This window comes from Leptinotarsa decemlineata, unplaced genomic scaffold, assembly GCF_025532065.1.
Source record: "Leptinotarsa decemlineata unplaced genomic scaffold, Ldec_3_MD MMD2_tig00004677_RagTag_RagTag, whole genome shotgun sequence".
Lineage (NCBI taxonomy): Eukaryota > Metazoa > Arthropoda > Insecta > Coleoptera > Chrysomelidae > Leptinotarsa > Leptinotarsa decemlineata.
In genome coordinates this window covers 491,158-507,142 of record NW_027412610.1, presented here as the reverse complement: position 1 = coordinate 507,142, position 15,985 = coordinate 491,158, and the positions used below count along the sequence as shown (strand labels likewise).

The 15,985-nt window shown below is 33.2% G+C and overlaps 1 protein-coding gene and 1 long non-coding RNA gene across 3 annotated transcripts in view; one reads left to right on the top strand and one right to left on the bottom strand.

The window, feature by feature from the left end:
• LOC111509285 (unconventional myosin-IXb) overlaps positions 1-15,985 on the top strand; it is a 263,644-nt gene that overhangs the window by 74,065 nt on the left and 173,594 nt on the right.
• LOC141484141 (uncharacterized) overlaps positions 1-15,985 on the bottom strand; it is a 29,735-nt gene that overhangs the window by 10,608 nt on the left and 3,142 nt on the right. Inside the window, exon 2 of one of the 2 annotated variants that reach the window (XR_012466498.1) lies at positions 13,583-14,664. The exons of the other annotated variant lie outside the window; for it this stretch is intronic. This is a non-coding gene — a long non-coding RNA (uncharacterized lncRNA). Of the gene's footprint in view, positions 1-13,582; positions 14,665-15,985 lie in introns of those variants that run through there. 2 annotated transcript variants of the gene reach the window in all.

Genomic DNA, 15,985 nt, shown 5'->3' with positions numbered 1-15,985 from the left:
ATAAAAATGATATTATTATTCATGTCTTACAATGTTCACCATCCGAATATGATTGCTTTACTATAACTTTAGGTGGAACTGAAAGCTTCAGAACTAAACTTCCAGTTAATACTTCAGTGAATGGAAACTTATTATGTACCACAAATAAATTTGGATCAAAACTGTTTACTTCACTACCCTTGATTTAGCCAGCGGCTTTCACCAAATCAAAATGAATAAAAACTCCATAGAAAAAACTGCTTTTTCTACTGACTCAGAACACTTTGAATTTCTGCGCATGCCAGTTGCTTTAAAAAATTCTCCCTCAACGTTTCAACGTATGATCAATGAGGTCTTGAAAGATTATGTAAACATAATTTGTTTGGTATATATGGATGACGTTATTATATTTTCCTCAGATGAGCACATTTTCAATATAAAACAAATATTTAGAAAATTTCAAGAGTATAATCTGAAGATACAACCAGACAAAAGTGAATTTTTACAAAAGCAAGTTGAATTTTTAGGGCATGTTATAACCCCTCAAGGTATTCAACCTAATCCAAAGAAAGTGGAAGCTATAGAAAAATTTCCCTTTCCAAAGACATTCAAAGAAATCAAAAGTTTTATAGGCATGATAGGATTCTATAGAAAATTCATAAATAATCTAGCGAAAATAACAAAAACCCTTAACTCAATGTTTAAAAAAAGGTAAAAATGTTGAACACACTCAAGAACTCGTACATGCATTCTAAACTTGTAAAAAACTTCTTTGTAATGATCCAATCCTAGTACACCCTGATTTCTCGAAAACCTTTACACTCATTACTGATGCAAGTCAATATGCTATTGGTTCAGTTTCATGTCAAGACGGAAAACCTGTATGTTTTGCTAGCAAAACTTTAAATCCAAATGAATCCAACTATTCTACCATTGAAAAAGAACTATTATCAATAGTCTGGTCAGTAAAGTATTTCAGACCATATCTTTTTGGGAGACATTGCAAAATCAAAACGGATCATAAACCTTTGAAGTGGCTGGATAGTTTAAAACAGCCCAATTCGAAATTGATAAGATGGAAACTTTCATTAGAGAAAGAGAATGTTGTTGCTGATGCACTCTCTAGAAATCCACATGATAATACTTCAATCATAAATGAAGTAGGTGATTCAGACGAAATTATTCAAGATTTCAATCAAGAATGTGAAAATTATGCATCTACAGCTCATACGGCTGACGAAGCTCCTCTATTAACTTTTCCCTATTCAGATAAAGTTTTAACTATCACAAATACCAAATGATCGTTAAAATAGTAGACACTATCCCAGCAGTACTGTGTCGCAAAGAAAAAATATTTGAAAATAACAGATTTTTCATCAGTCTTAGAAAATGACATCTTGATAATGACCTTGAAGAATTCATAGCAAATTTAATTAATGATAGAACTTACCATTTACATTTTCCCGATAAAGAGCATGAAAGAATTTTTGTTACAGCTATGCAAGATAAACTATTGAGAATAAACTCAAAAATAATTGTATGTTCAAATATGCTGAAGGATATTGAACAAGAAAACGAACAAAGAGACAAAATAAATTTTCATCATATTTACAAAACTGAGCATCACGGAATAACTACATCTTTAGAATCGTTGAAAAGAAATTATTACTGGCCTGATATGGATAAAGACGTGAGAAATTCTATAAATAACTAATATTTGTCAGAAATCAAAATATGAACGGCAACCCAATAAATTCGAGTTTCAACCAATCCCTATAGGAACTAAACCTTTCGAAAGAATTCATATAGATACTTTATCTATATCAAAAGAGAAATTCATCACAGTTATTGATACTTTTTCGAAATTTGCACAAGCCTATTCAATACCAGGAATAAATGGGATCAGTATACTTGACGGACTTTTGACTTTTATTTCCCATTATGGTATAAATAGTATATGATGGAGGATCTGAATTTTATGACTAGAACTTTCAAGATTTTTGTAAGTTACACAAAATAAATATTCATTTCACAACTCCCAAAAATCCAAATTCGAATAGTTATGTTGAGAGATTCCATTCTACAATATAATTGAACACGTGAGAATCCAAACAAGACAAAGCCCTACACAGTCTTTACAGAATTTGATGAAATATTCAATATTACATTATAACAATTGTATTCATTCTGCTATCGGATATACACCATTTGAAATCATTTCTGGACATCTCTCTTCGAAAGATCCCTTTGACATATCTGAAAAAGATATCATATCAAAGTATGTTCAAAATCATAAAGAAATAATGAATAGAAAATTCAAACAAATTAATGAAGAAATATATAATAAAAAGACTACACAAGTAGAAAAAATTAACGAAAATCGACAAAAACCACCAATTTTTACAACAGACGAAACAATTTATCACAAAGAACAAACGCATGACAAATTGGCACCTCGTTTCACCAGCGTTCAACCCGTCGGTCAAACACACAATAAAATCAGAACAAAAACTTCGAAGTATTCCAAGCACAATTCGAAGAAACGCAAAAAATATTAATTTTATTATAAGTTATGGTAAACGTAACAGAATTAGTAAATATCAGAAACAAATCATGGTTTCATATTGACATGACTTGAAAGAAAAAATACGCTAAATATTCATTTAATTTACTCTTGCACCAGCACAAGTATTGTTATTGAAAGCTGACTATTTATTATAAATAATACAACCACATTTTATCCAAAAACGAGGACTCATAAGTTTGGGAGGAAAAATACGTAAATGACTTTTTGGAACTTTAGATCATGAAGATGATGAAAACAAATGAAACTCTCTGCCTACTTAAATCTAACATATTTATAACATTTCAGAATCAAGTTAATGAAATGAATATTCTTTATTTCCAAGATCAACAGTTCAAATTTAAGAATCAACATAGTTACCGCAATTTCTTAGGAATACAAACAGTATTCACTATGAAGAAAATTATTTTCCTAATTCACTTTCTAATATTGAAATCTATTACTTTCAAAACCTATTTCATTTATCCTTCCTATCAATAATAAAAATTATATTACCCCCAAAACATTACCTAATCCTAAATGAGAGTGAAGAAACTCTACCAGTATGAAGAAGATTCAAAACATAAAACTTTGGCAGACCCATTGACATCAGAAACAATTCTATTTTCCACTCCATCAAGCATTATCATCGGTTAGAGCTGTACTATGGGAAATCACCACGAGATCCAGCCTGGAAGTTGTTTCATTTCTATACTTGTATGGATTATTATCCTTTTTTTGCATCTTTTTATGCATCGTCATATTCTTTGAAGTAGCATTTCACAATAAAAATTGCTACCTATATAATATATGGCAATATTACAAGTCGAAGCGACGTGAACAGCCAACCCATATGGAAGACATGCAGCCTGGCCAGCCAGACCTACCCCAGCCTTCATCTTAGGGGGGAGGAGTTACGTTCCTGAGTCCTACCCTGCAGCCAACAGTTATTCCGGGATGTATTTATGCTGACTTGCTTTCTACCGTTACTTTTTATGCTGAATTGCTTTCTGCCGAGAAATATATGTTATGATAACTTGCGTTTTTACCATGAATACTCTCATACTGCGCATAGACATGTCGTTGTTTGAATTGTATTATAAATATAGGCTAGACATTATTTTACTCATTCCAGTTTCGTCACTTGTAACCTGCATTTACAATTTTTATTAAAGCATTGAGAAAAGTGAAACTTTAAGTGAAACGTAAAAGTTGTAAAAGAGTTATTTAATATAAAATTGGTTTCAAAATACGAGAATGCCTTACAAACCACACCACTGCTGAGGCATAAACGTAACTCGAAACCGAATTTCGGCAACGGTCTCAGTTTCGGCCGAAACAGAACCTTCCTTACAAGGATTAAAGGTTGCAACTCAACCAAAAAATGTTTTTCCTAAATATTACTATTCATTTACTATTTATATTTTATATATTCAAAAATTCTATTAGGACCAGGACCATCTCGTCTCCACCCGATGTTTTAGAAAAATACAGGATGAAAGCAATAACTTATTCTCGAGAAAGATCGTATTTAAATTATTGTCTTCTGGAGAGGATCACGTCACATTGAGCGTATTGGTATTAAAGATATTTGTTTTGCACAATCGAATGTTTTCACATTTCGTTCTAATAATAACAGATGAAAAATTATAGAGATAAATGATAGTTTACATTCATTGACATTGTCTTCAATAAATTGTGACCACAACTGACAGATATATGAAATATGAATGAAAGTAAGTACATAACACGAATTCAGCACAATTCCAAACATATGGTGTGATTCAGAGGAAACAGAAATAATGGTATGTACCACAACAGCTACTGAACCGTGTCGAATCAATTCAGCAAGTACATTTGTTCCATGAAGACAGCCTTTTGGGCGATTCATATTTCATTTTCCGAAACGAGTAATATCAGTTTCGGGCTTTTGCCCCTCATCAGTGTAGGGTAGGTCTTATATAGATATCACTAAATAGAGCATGCCACATTCTTTCTTAACTGGAAAAATTATTCTTCTATTACAATCATTGAATCTGCAGTTAATTAATTGCAATGAAGAATAAGAATGCAAGTGATTTCTATCGCAATAAAAAATTAGACTTCAGACGAAATTTTATGCGTCCAAATTGACCACCTATATACCAACCAGTTTAGATTTTTTGAGGTGTTATTCAAATAAATTGTGAGAAGTTTATTCACCGGCATGACTGTCATGGTTTCACTACCCAACTATTTCAAGTGCACCATCAGAAACCATTTGCTGTGGTCTATTTGCCGCGTCAATTATTGAGTTCAGTAGAAAACCTGAGGGAATTGATTGGTGGGGTCATGTCATGACCAAGATACCAATTATGTTTTCCAAACAATGGAAAGACTTTTTAAAAACGTTTATTTACACTTATTCAATGAGCTTCAGGACAGAGCCTTCGGCTGCACAATAAATGGAGTCAACTTACTAACTGACTAATCTTGAGAATATCAGAGTTTATATATAAAAAGGAAAAGTGCATTAGATCATTAACATAAAAGCATTACATCGTTAAGTGTACTTATCTAAGTAACCTATGACATATTTATGAGATTAGTAGTACAATGCGTTATTCATAAGGCTACATAACTCCTCCCTTGCCAGGATCGGAAAATAAAGGTTCCTTGTTTTGCGATGATTGGGTTTGGTCTTTGGAACTTCTTTGCTTCCTTGGTTTGATGAATTTGAAGTACATCGTGGCGGCTATTATGATTGAAAGTATTAATATCATGAGGCTGGTATTCGTCCACGCATGGCTATCGTTGATTGGTTGCAGATTTTCCACATGGAGATTCTGTGCGATCGTCTCAATATGTTTCAGTTCATTTTCGTCGATGGATTTTAGTTTCATTGGAGGCAAAGGCTGGTTGGATTCTTCTCTAGTGATGTTTAACTTAGGAAGTTCGAATACTAAACTATCATGTAGTGTTTCCTCCTGATTGAATGCTTTTCCATCTATTTCGACATGGCAATTTTCGAGAGTGATTATAGATGGTTGTGTGATTTGGTATATCCCATTCGATTCACAGTTGGCTTGTAGAGTAACTGTTTGCACTGGTATCACAAGTACTTGATGTGCGTTTATCTGGGTTATTCTTGTTTCACTGAGAGTAACTGATATTCCTTTGCAAATATTTTTGCCTGATTTGATTATGTCGGCAATGCATGGTTGTGTTCTCTGAAGTTGAGAAGTTGTGCAGTAGTAGAGGTTCTCAATTTCCGGGCATCTTGTTGCAGTTGTCCAATACTCATTTGAGTCGAGCAAAAGGAAAGGTTGTTGAGGTAAAATCATGAGATTGGATATGGGGACAGGATACATTTGGAAATATTTGTAATTATTTGCTATTATAGGTGCATGAATTTTAAAAATTATGAAACCTTCTCGTATAATTACTTGAGTTGAAAATAAATTGTAGTAGTTCATGAAGCTTTGCAACGTAGGAATTTGTCTAGTCTCGTAGATTTTGTTCAATTTTGTAATAAGTAATTTCAATCTCTGTGGTTCTATAATTGAACTATGCAATACGTTAAGTCTAGCAAAGGATATCGCATTTTCTATATTCAAAATCAGGTTTTGAATTGAGTTAAGTTGTATGATAAGATTGTCGATCGTATTTGCGAATGAAAAAGCTTGCTCTAAATTGATAAGTTCTTTCATTTCTTTTGATAAACCTTTTATTTGGCTCTTTAGTATATTTTGGTTGGTTACTAGTAAGTCAAAGTCTTTGGTATTTGAGGATTGTGTTTTGATGTATGTCATTAGAAAGTAACTTTTGTTCATTTTTATGCAGTGCTTCTAGATATTTCGTGAAATACTTTTCGTCATCGGAGTCAAGAGTTCCGAATAACCATTTCGATAGTTTTCCAACTCCGTCAAAAAGAGATCTTTGTTTTCTAGAGTTTCGTGAAAATGTTTTTAGTTTACCTAATATTATTTCACCTAAATGTAAAGCATGATTTATTTTATTATTGATGATAATAGAATAATTCAAAATTTGCTTAAGGTTATTTAATTCTAAGTTTATATTTGAAGTTAATTCTAAAGGTTGACTTAAATTAATATGATACAGGAATGAATGTTTTGAGGTAATAAGTTTAGCGTATCCTAGTTGAACTGAGAGTATTGGATTTTTTATTTCCATTATTTTTAAGGTGAGTAGCCCAGGTAGAAAGAGGAGAATCGTCGTTAGGGAGTTCATTTATTTCCCTTGTCTGGTCTGTAACAAAACGTTGGGGTTTTAAAGATTGCAAATGATATAATTTGTTGTTGGTTTTAAATTTATTGTCTGATATCAATTCTATATTTTCTAATTTTTTATAAGGTTGGGTAGCTTTATTCTGAGTTTTGTTTGGTGGTTTTATTTTATATGACGATTTGCTAGTATCAATGTTGATTTCCCTCTGTCTATGTCTATTTGCTCTTTCCAAGTTTTGTTTTTGAGTTTTTGTTAATTTATTATAAATGAGGTCTGAGAGAATTTCCAGATTTTTCGAATGTTCTTCTATATATTGAGTAATTCGTTCGTTTTCGTCCATTTCAAATGGGTTTTTATGGTCTAAACGTCCTCGCAATATTTGAAAAGGGGTGTATCCAGTAGACGTATGGATACTATTGTTATAAGATAAGAGGGCATAATTCATTAAGTGATTTAATGGGAGGTCTGGTTTTTCTTCACGTAGCGTTCTAAGATTTTCAATTAGTCTTGAGTGGAATCTCTCAATGGGACTATTACTGTTGGGGTTATAAGCTGTAACATAATGTATATCAATTTGGTGTAGTAAACAAAAATCTTGAATAACATGATTTTTAAATTCCAGTCCATTGTCACATGTAATTTTATTTGGTATTCCATAATGACTGATATATTGAATTAGTTTATTGGTGGTTTCTGTAGCTGTTAATGAATTAACAGGGTAGGCTTGTCCGAATTTGAAAAACTATCAATTATTGTTATGAAATATTGACCGGCATATTTGAATGAGTCAATATATAAATGTTCGAGTGGACTTTGTCCTATTGGTGTGGGTTTGAAGACGAGCGCTGTGGGGTGACGTTCGTACTTCGATTTTTGACAGATGTCGCATGTATTAATGTAATTTCTCACGTCTTTATCCATATCAGGCCAATAAAAATGTTTTTTAAGTGCGGTGAGGTTTTCATTTATTCCTCGATGTGTTGTCTTTGTTTCGTGATAATATTTTAACTTTAGTTCTTTTTCCGATTCATCTGTGACGTCTGTTACCATTTTAGTAAAGATAATTAGGTTGAATGAATTGTTTTTGAAGTTTTCGGTAACTGATTGAATAAATGGTATTTTCAATTCTTCAGATTTAAAAAGCACGCAATATGTAGTGTTAGGTTTCAAATAGTTCTTAATCAAATTTAGGAAGATTTCATGAAAATTTGAGTCTTCTGGGATTTGCCAATGTATACGGTTTTTATCAAATATCTTTTCGTGGTTTGATTTTACTTTAGCGATTTTGTTGAGCGAAGTGATGATCTGATTTTTGTAGGTATTTATGTTTTTTTTCAGTATAAGGTATTGTTAATGTGGGTTCTTCATGACTAGTATGTACCGTTTCGTTATCGCTTATGCCTTTCTCTTGACTATTCGCGGGTTTTATTATTATATCTGATAATATGTGTATCTTATTATATTGAATTATTGAATTATTATATTGAATTTTGTTCCGAAAAGGTAAGGTCTAAAATATTTAGTAGTCCATATTACAGCAAGGAGTTCTTTTTCAATTGTACTGTAATTACATTCTGCTGGATTCAGTGTCCGTGATGCATATGCAATTGGTAAATAACTACCGATGGGTCCTTGGGATAATATGGCCCCAATAGCGAAATTAGAAGCGTCCGTTATGACATTGAAAGGTTTCGAGAAATCCGGGTATTGTAAAATTGGATCAGTCATTAAAATTCTTTTACAACTTTCGAAGCTTTCTATGAATTCGGGTGTTTGTTTAATTTGTTTGCCTTTCTTTAAACACTGAGTATTTTCGATAGTAACCGATTAGTCCTAGGAATGATTTTATTTCTTTCGCTGTTTTAGGAAGTGGAAATTTTTGGATAGCCATTATTTTCTTTGGGTTTGGTTTAATACCTTCTGAAGTTATTACATGACCTAAAAACTCTACGGTTTTACATAAAAATTCTGATTTATCTAATTGAATTTTAAGTCCGGCTTCTTGTAATCTTTGGAATACTAAGTTTAGGTTACTAATATGTTCCTATAATGAAGTAGAAAATATTATTATATCATCCATGTAAACAAGGCAAATTTTATTTTGTAGATCCTTCAGTATATTGTCCATGGCACGTTGAAATGTAGCTGGAGCATTCCTCAAACCAAAAGGCATTCTAGTAAACTCGTAGTGACCATTTTCTACATTAAATGCTGTTTTTGGGATGGAATCTGGGTGCATTTCGATTTGGTGAAATCCGGATGCCAAATCCAAGATGGTAAAGTATTGACTTCTGCCAAGCTTGTCGAGAATGTCCGTTATGTTCGGGATTGGGTATCTATCTTCGATTGTTTTTTCGTTTACTTTTCTATGATCAACTACTACTCTCCATTTCTGCTTTCCGCTTGCGTCGATTTTTTTTGGTACGATCCAGATCGGTGAGCTCCACGGCGATTGAGATGGTCTGATGATTCCCGTCTTCCAACATTTTGTTGATTTGCTTTTCTACTTCTGGTTTATGAATGTAAGGGTACCTATACGATTTTGTGTGAACTGGGATTTCGTCGGTTGTTTTTATTTCGTGTTTCACTTTATTGGTGAAAGATAATTTGTTATCCGATTTATGAAAATATTTTTATAGCGATTTATTACTTTTTCTAACGATTGTTTCTCTTCTGAGTTTAAGTGATCTGTTCTCAAGTCTTTCAAAGTGAACTCGTTTAGTTTATAAGCAGAATCGTTGTTATTATTTTCATTTAATATTTCTTCTAATGAAAAACATTCAAAGTGTGTGTCGCTGAAATGTGTCGCAAAAGGTCTGAGGAAATTCTCGTCGATTTCAATAATTTTCGTTGAGGGTTCTGTGTTTATAATTTCTATTGTGGTTAAACCATCTTTTACTTGAATCAAACTTTCTGGAATAATTAATTAATGTTCCGTTATTTTTTTCTAATTGTGGAATTATTAGTTCCATACCAGGAATATTTGTTTTTATTCTTTTCATAATAGAGGAACAAGGTGGTATTTCTAATTTTTGAGTGTTGAAATCTTCTCGGTAATGTAGAGGAATTTGTACTTGATTGTTATAAAGAATCCTATTATGTAAATCAAGATTCAATTTCATTTGTCGTAGATCTCGTATGCCTATAATTCCATCGAAATAATCATGGAAATCAAATAAAACAAATTCTAAAGGGATTTTAATCGGGAAAAATTCGGGAAAACTTTGAATTCTAGCTTTGAATTGTGATTTACGTGTGCCTGCACAAGTTACAATAGGTGTATTATGTCGTGTAATTGTCTCAGGGAAATATTTTTCGGCTATATAAGGTCTTAAGAGAGAAGGGTGGCAACCGGTATCAATTAGAAGTTTGATTGGTGGATTTTTTATTTGAATATATGGCAAAGAATTAGGAATGATATTATTCAAATCTATGACGGTATTGGAGAATATTCTGCTGTGTGAAAATCCTGAGTTTCTTCATGAGTGAATAGTCATCAGAATTTGTATTGTTGTTTCGTACGTCTCTATGGTATGTATTTTGTCTGGGGAGTGACTCGTCATTATAAAGCTCTTCTGATATGAAATTTGGTTGTCCTCGTTGTTGGAAATAATTATTTTGTCGAGTATTTTGTATAGTGGGTGTACGAGACGTGGTTGACATAGGTGTGGGTTTATTTGTAGGTTTTGGAGAATTTCTTGGGTCAAATACGTTTTTAGGTTTACCAAAAACTTGGGAATTGGTGTGGTATTGACGTGGGATTTGTCGTGGTTGAATATTAATTGGTTGACTAGGAAAAGTTTGTCTAATAGTTTGCGGTTCGTAGAAATTTTGTGTTGGTCTTGTTTGTCGTTGACCGACGTCGTACGTATTGTCAGGTCGATTATAAAAGTTTCGATTAAGTTGGCGGAAAAGTGCATTAGATCATTAACATAAAAGCATTACATCGTTAAGTGTACTTATCTAAGTAACCTATGACATATTTATGAGATTAGTAGTACAATGCGTTATTCATAAGGCTACATAACTTACCACAAAACACTATAATAATAATAATAATTTATTTAGCCACTAAGGTACAATATGTACATATGGTATGTCACAGGTACTATTTATACTAAACATATACATTTAAAATATAGCAAGTAAGTAAGATATAAAGTTTAAAATCTCAATGAGAGTTTGTTACTATACTAAACGAAATACAATAAAACTCAGCTGAAGTTGCCATCCAGATACTCTTGGACAGTGTAAAAACATTTTTCAATAAAAAATTCCTTAGTACTTTTATAAAAAATATCGTCTGATTTGTAGTTTTTTAAAAAGTTGGGTAGTTTATTATAAAACGTAATAGCACTATACTGGGGAGAATTTTTAAATTTAGATGTGGTGTGGGCTGGTATTCTCAATAAGCTACCATGCCGCGTGTTATGATTGTGGGATGATGCATTGGTTGCAAAAGTGGACAGATTTTTTCTCGCAAAATTAACACATTTGAACAGATACATTGATGGTGCCGATAATAGTTGCATTCTGACAAATATCGGTTTACAGCTATCTCTATATTCCATATTGAAAATCAATCTTACAATACGTTTTTGTGCTACAAAGATCCTATTAAAATCTCTACCAGAACCCCAAGACATTATATTGAGTGAAATATGGGAATAAGCCATAGCGAAATAGATTGCCAATAGACCTTGTTGGTCAACACAGTTTTTCATTTGCTTAATCGCAAAATATGTTTTATTTAGTTTTTTACAGGCACTATCGATGTGTTGATCCCAACTAAATGTTTCATCCAAAATTGTTCCTAAAAATTTAACTTCGTTTGCTGCATTGATATTGATATTATCGCACTGAGCTATTTCACTTATGGTACCCCTACTTCTATTATAAAATCTCATCGATACCGACTTTGAGGTATTCAGAACTAGACGATTACGATCACAACAGCTTGTGAACTGGTCTATAATCAGTCTAACTTTTGTTAGCAAATCATCTGTAGTAGGTCCAGCGACTGTAATGGTGGTGTCGTCAGCGAACATAGTTAAATAGCAATCATCATATATTCCGACAGATCATTGACAAAAATTAAAAACAATAGGGGACCAAGAACAGAGCCTTGGGGAACCCCCAATCTAACCTCGCGTTCATTAGACATTGAATTTATTTGCTTTACAATTATGCTACGACCACTCAAGTAAGACTCTAGTATGTTATTAGGCAAACCAAGCACACTTAATTTGGTCAACACAAAATTAGTTGATACCGTGTCAAAAGCTTTTGACAGGTCAAAAAATACACTGATAATAAAATCATTTTTATCAGGTTTTTCATAAATATGATTGAGAAAACAATAGCAAGCTGTTTCAATAGAATGATTTTTCCTAAAACCGTGTTGGCAGTTTGATAGCAGGGTATTACTTTCCAGATAGCTGATAATTCTGCTGGCCACTAATTTCTCATATAGTTTGGAAAGTTCACAAAGCAGAGAAATTTGTCTGTAGTTATCTGTTTCGTCTCTACTACCTTTTTTAAACAACGGTATAATTAGAGCTTTTTTGAATTCATCCGGAAAATATCCTTGGATGAATGATTGATTGAAAAGATAAGTGAGTGGGTCGATTATAGCATCTATTATGCTCTTAATAGTACTCATAGATAGATCATCAACGCCTGATGACTTTTTATTTTTCATTAATTTTAGGGTATCATGTATCTCACGTTTAGTTATCGGACTGTCTTCGTATGGATAGAGAATATTAAGCTTAGTACTTGTAGTGCAAGGCAGTGATAAGTTTAGTCCAAAGTGATTATTTATGAGAGATTCGGCGGCTTTTGAAAAATGCTCAGCAAATGCTTCATCTACTTCTAAGGGCTTCCCAATTGTTTTGGATTCAGATTTCAGGTTGATGTTACTTTCAGCACAGGAAAACCCACGTTTGCCAAGCTGATTGTATATTATATTCCACGTTTCCCTAGTTTTATTGGTAGCATTACTAATTTTTGCGGAAAAGTAGTCTAATTTACTATGCCTAAGTTTTTTTTTATGCTCTTTAAGTCTATTTTTATAATTAGACATGCTTAGCAAGTCAATTACTTGAAAACTAGTTAAGACATGGAACATTTCTCTCAAATATTTTCCCTCTTCGACAAGATCATTGGTTATCCAACGACTATTTAACTTTTTTGCTTTGACAATTTTCTTTGGACAGGAGACTTCAAAACACCATTTAATAGATTCCAAAAAGTAGGAGAATCCTTCCTTAACTGTGAGATAGGAAAGAGTTGGGAACCATTGTATATTATTCAGTCTCCATCTCATTTCACTGATATTGTTGGGGTGCACTTGACGTTTCAGAGATACATACGCATTAGGATTATTTTTGAGCTCATGATCGACATTATCCAAGTTTAATGTCAAGATATGAGAAAGATAATCAGCAATATTTGGTTGGATTAGCTGACAATCATATACGTCTGAAGATAACGTTGTTGCCATATAGTCAATACACGTACTACTGGTATTCCCATTAATATTAGTGAAAACTCTTGTTGGACCTAGCATATTATTAAACAGCTGAAAAGATGAAAATAAATCTCTTAATATGTTTGAGTTCCTATCATTTGAAAGTAAGTCAATGTTGAAATCCCCACAAAGAATTATGTTTTTAGACCTTTTTTCAGCAATATGTAATGCCTGCGACAAACAGTCAAAGAATAAATCTGATTCACCACTAGGAGGTCTGTAAGCAGTTATAATGACAATTTTCACACTATCTATTACACAGCACATTGCACATATCTCAATTTGGCATTCTGTAGACAGGTGTTTTATTGACTCAATATCTTTGAAACAAATATTTTGCTTTACCAAAATGCACGCACCACCCCGAATATGGTTTCTTCTACAAAAAATAGATGCCATTTTGTAATCATCAAAATTCATAAAAGAATGAAAATCTCCAGTAATCCAATGCTCACTCAAACAAATTATATCAGTGCTATTACCCTTTACAAATAATTCCAACAAGTTAAAATTATTAAATAAACCCTGGACATTAACATGTATAATATTCACGTTAAAATTACCATTACATTTCTTAATTAAGGAATCAATAGATGAGCTTCCTGGGATAGGCGTGGATATAAAAAATGTTGAGTTTCCTCCTAGCAACATGCGCACATGTTCGGTAAAGTCCTGGCACCGATAAGTTCAGTAATATCCTAATATGGGTTCCTTTGGTTCATCAGATTCTTCTCCATCATCATATTTGATCCAAAGTTGATCTTTTGTGGCATTTCTGAACCTCGAAAAAACCCTGACTCTCTCATGAGTCCAGGTTCCCCTGGGAAAATATCGACTTGAAACTTTTCATTTTCTTCCCTCTGTAATTTATTCCATTCATACGGATTCATTGAGAATTTGTCAAGTGAAGATTGTCCACTTCCACTCCAGCCTGGAGGACACCTACCTCCTTTGATTTTCGTAGAAATTCTTGTGGGGGTGGAAGCTGTTGATGAGTGCTTCAGCGATTTGATTTTCAAATTTCCATTTCTTGCTTCAACTATCCATATAGTTTTCGTCACTAATCGAGATTTATTTGCATCCTCAGTGGAAAGCTTTTGTTGCCCTCGTGGAGCATTTCGTATTGTATGCCGAGAATATTCAGTAAGGGTATGGCATCTCGATAACCCCCGATCCACAAAAATGTCACCATTCCCTCGTGTCTTCCAAGTTTCTTTCAAACTGATTCTCCAAAATTCTTGCATCATTGCGAGCGTCTGAGAAATAGGCTCCTTGAATACTCAGTATATATTCATCCGGGGCTACAATCAACACTGATTCTACCAGATGTTCCTTGTATCGGCAGAAAGATTGGCGAAGTATCCTGAAATTACAACTTTCATTTATGGCGGCGTATGAACCGTCGATGTAAACGATGACCTTTGGGTTGTCTGGTGTCGGGTAATATAAAACCTTGGCAATATATAATTCCCTATCGATGGCTGCAAAGCCGATATACGATGGAACGAACGGTCGGACGGTAGCCGGTCGGTTTGACGTGGGTGCTTTGTTCACTCACTCAAATCGACTGCCGTGTTGGTCGGTGGTTCAAGCCCCAAGCTGAACGATCGATTTTAACTTGCTATCGTCCAACCCGTGTTAGGAATCATACATTAAAAGGTAAGACCTCGTTAAACCTCAGCTCGCACAAGTTTCGACATTTGAGAGTTGTCGTTCGTAGGGGTGCGACAGCTGGTTAACGGAAAAACATATTTTTAAACAGATGTGACATTCGAGCTGGTATTGATCGGATGTTGATGGGTAATTATTAGCAAATACTAATATTTGATATCGAAATATGTTTGCTATCAAAAACATTCATAACTCTGACAGCAATCGAATGACATTCCAAGGACTGCTCTATTTTGGATATGGACTAATAGTTACTTGCATAGAAAAGTAGTAGGTACAAGTCTTCAAACTAAAACATTGTTATTTCAATACAGTAAATTGTGTTTTGTTGATCTGATCTTTAAAAATTGCATTTGGATTTTTTAAAAACGTTAAAGAGGCACAAAAGAAATATGGCAGTTCTCAATATAAGCAAGTCGTGTTTACAGTGCTGAAATTAAGTGTACTACTTTTCTATGCATCTATGCAAGCACATATTTTGAAATATTCCACATGATTGTTTTACTTTTTTATAATTATTCATATCAATATTTCCAATTTCAAGTTTCTTGGTGCTTTTTTAAAGTTTATCCAAACATATTGAAATTGTTCTGAATTCGTATAAATTTCTTGAGGTTCATTGGCGGTAGATTCGGATACATTTCATTGAACTTTCTACATATTCTGCTGATAATTTTGTCACACTGTCCAAAAATAATAAACAAATTCATAAGAACTTCGTTTGAATATTTTTGTTCCATCGTTTTGAAGGTATTTGCAACTTCTGAAGTGACGAAAATGTCGATATTATTAGGAGAATGTCACAACGCTACTGTCAAATAGTAATCATGGCCTGCTTACCAAATACCGAATGGAAATACCATTCTGAAGGGACATTTTCACAAATAAATGTTCATAAGTCCGAAACTTGACTAGTTAGGTATAGGTATGATATACATAGAAAGAAAAATCAAAGTTGCTACTGCTTTCTAATAGAAACGGCAACACTGCATTGTCGAAAATATTTTAGTTGG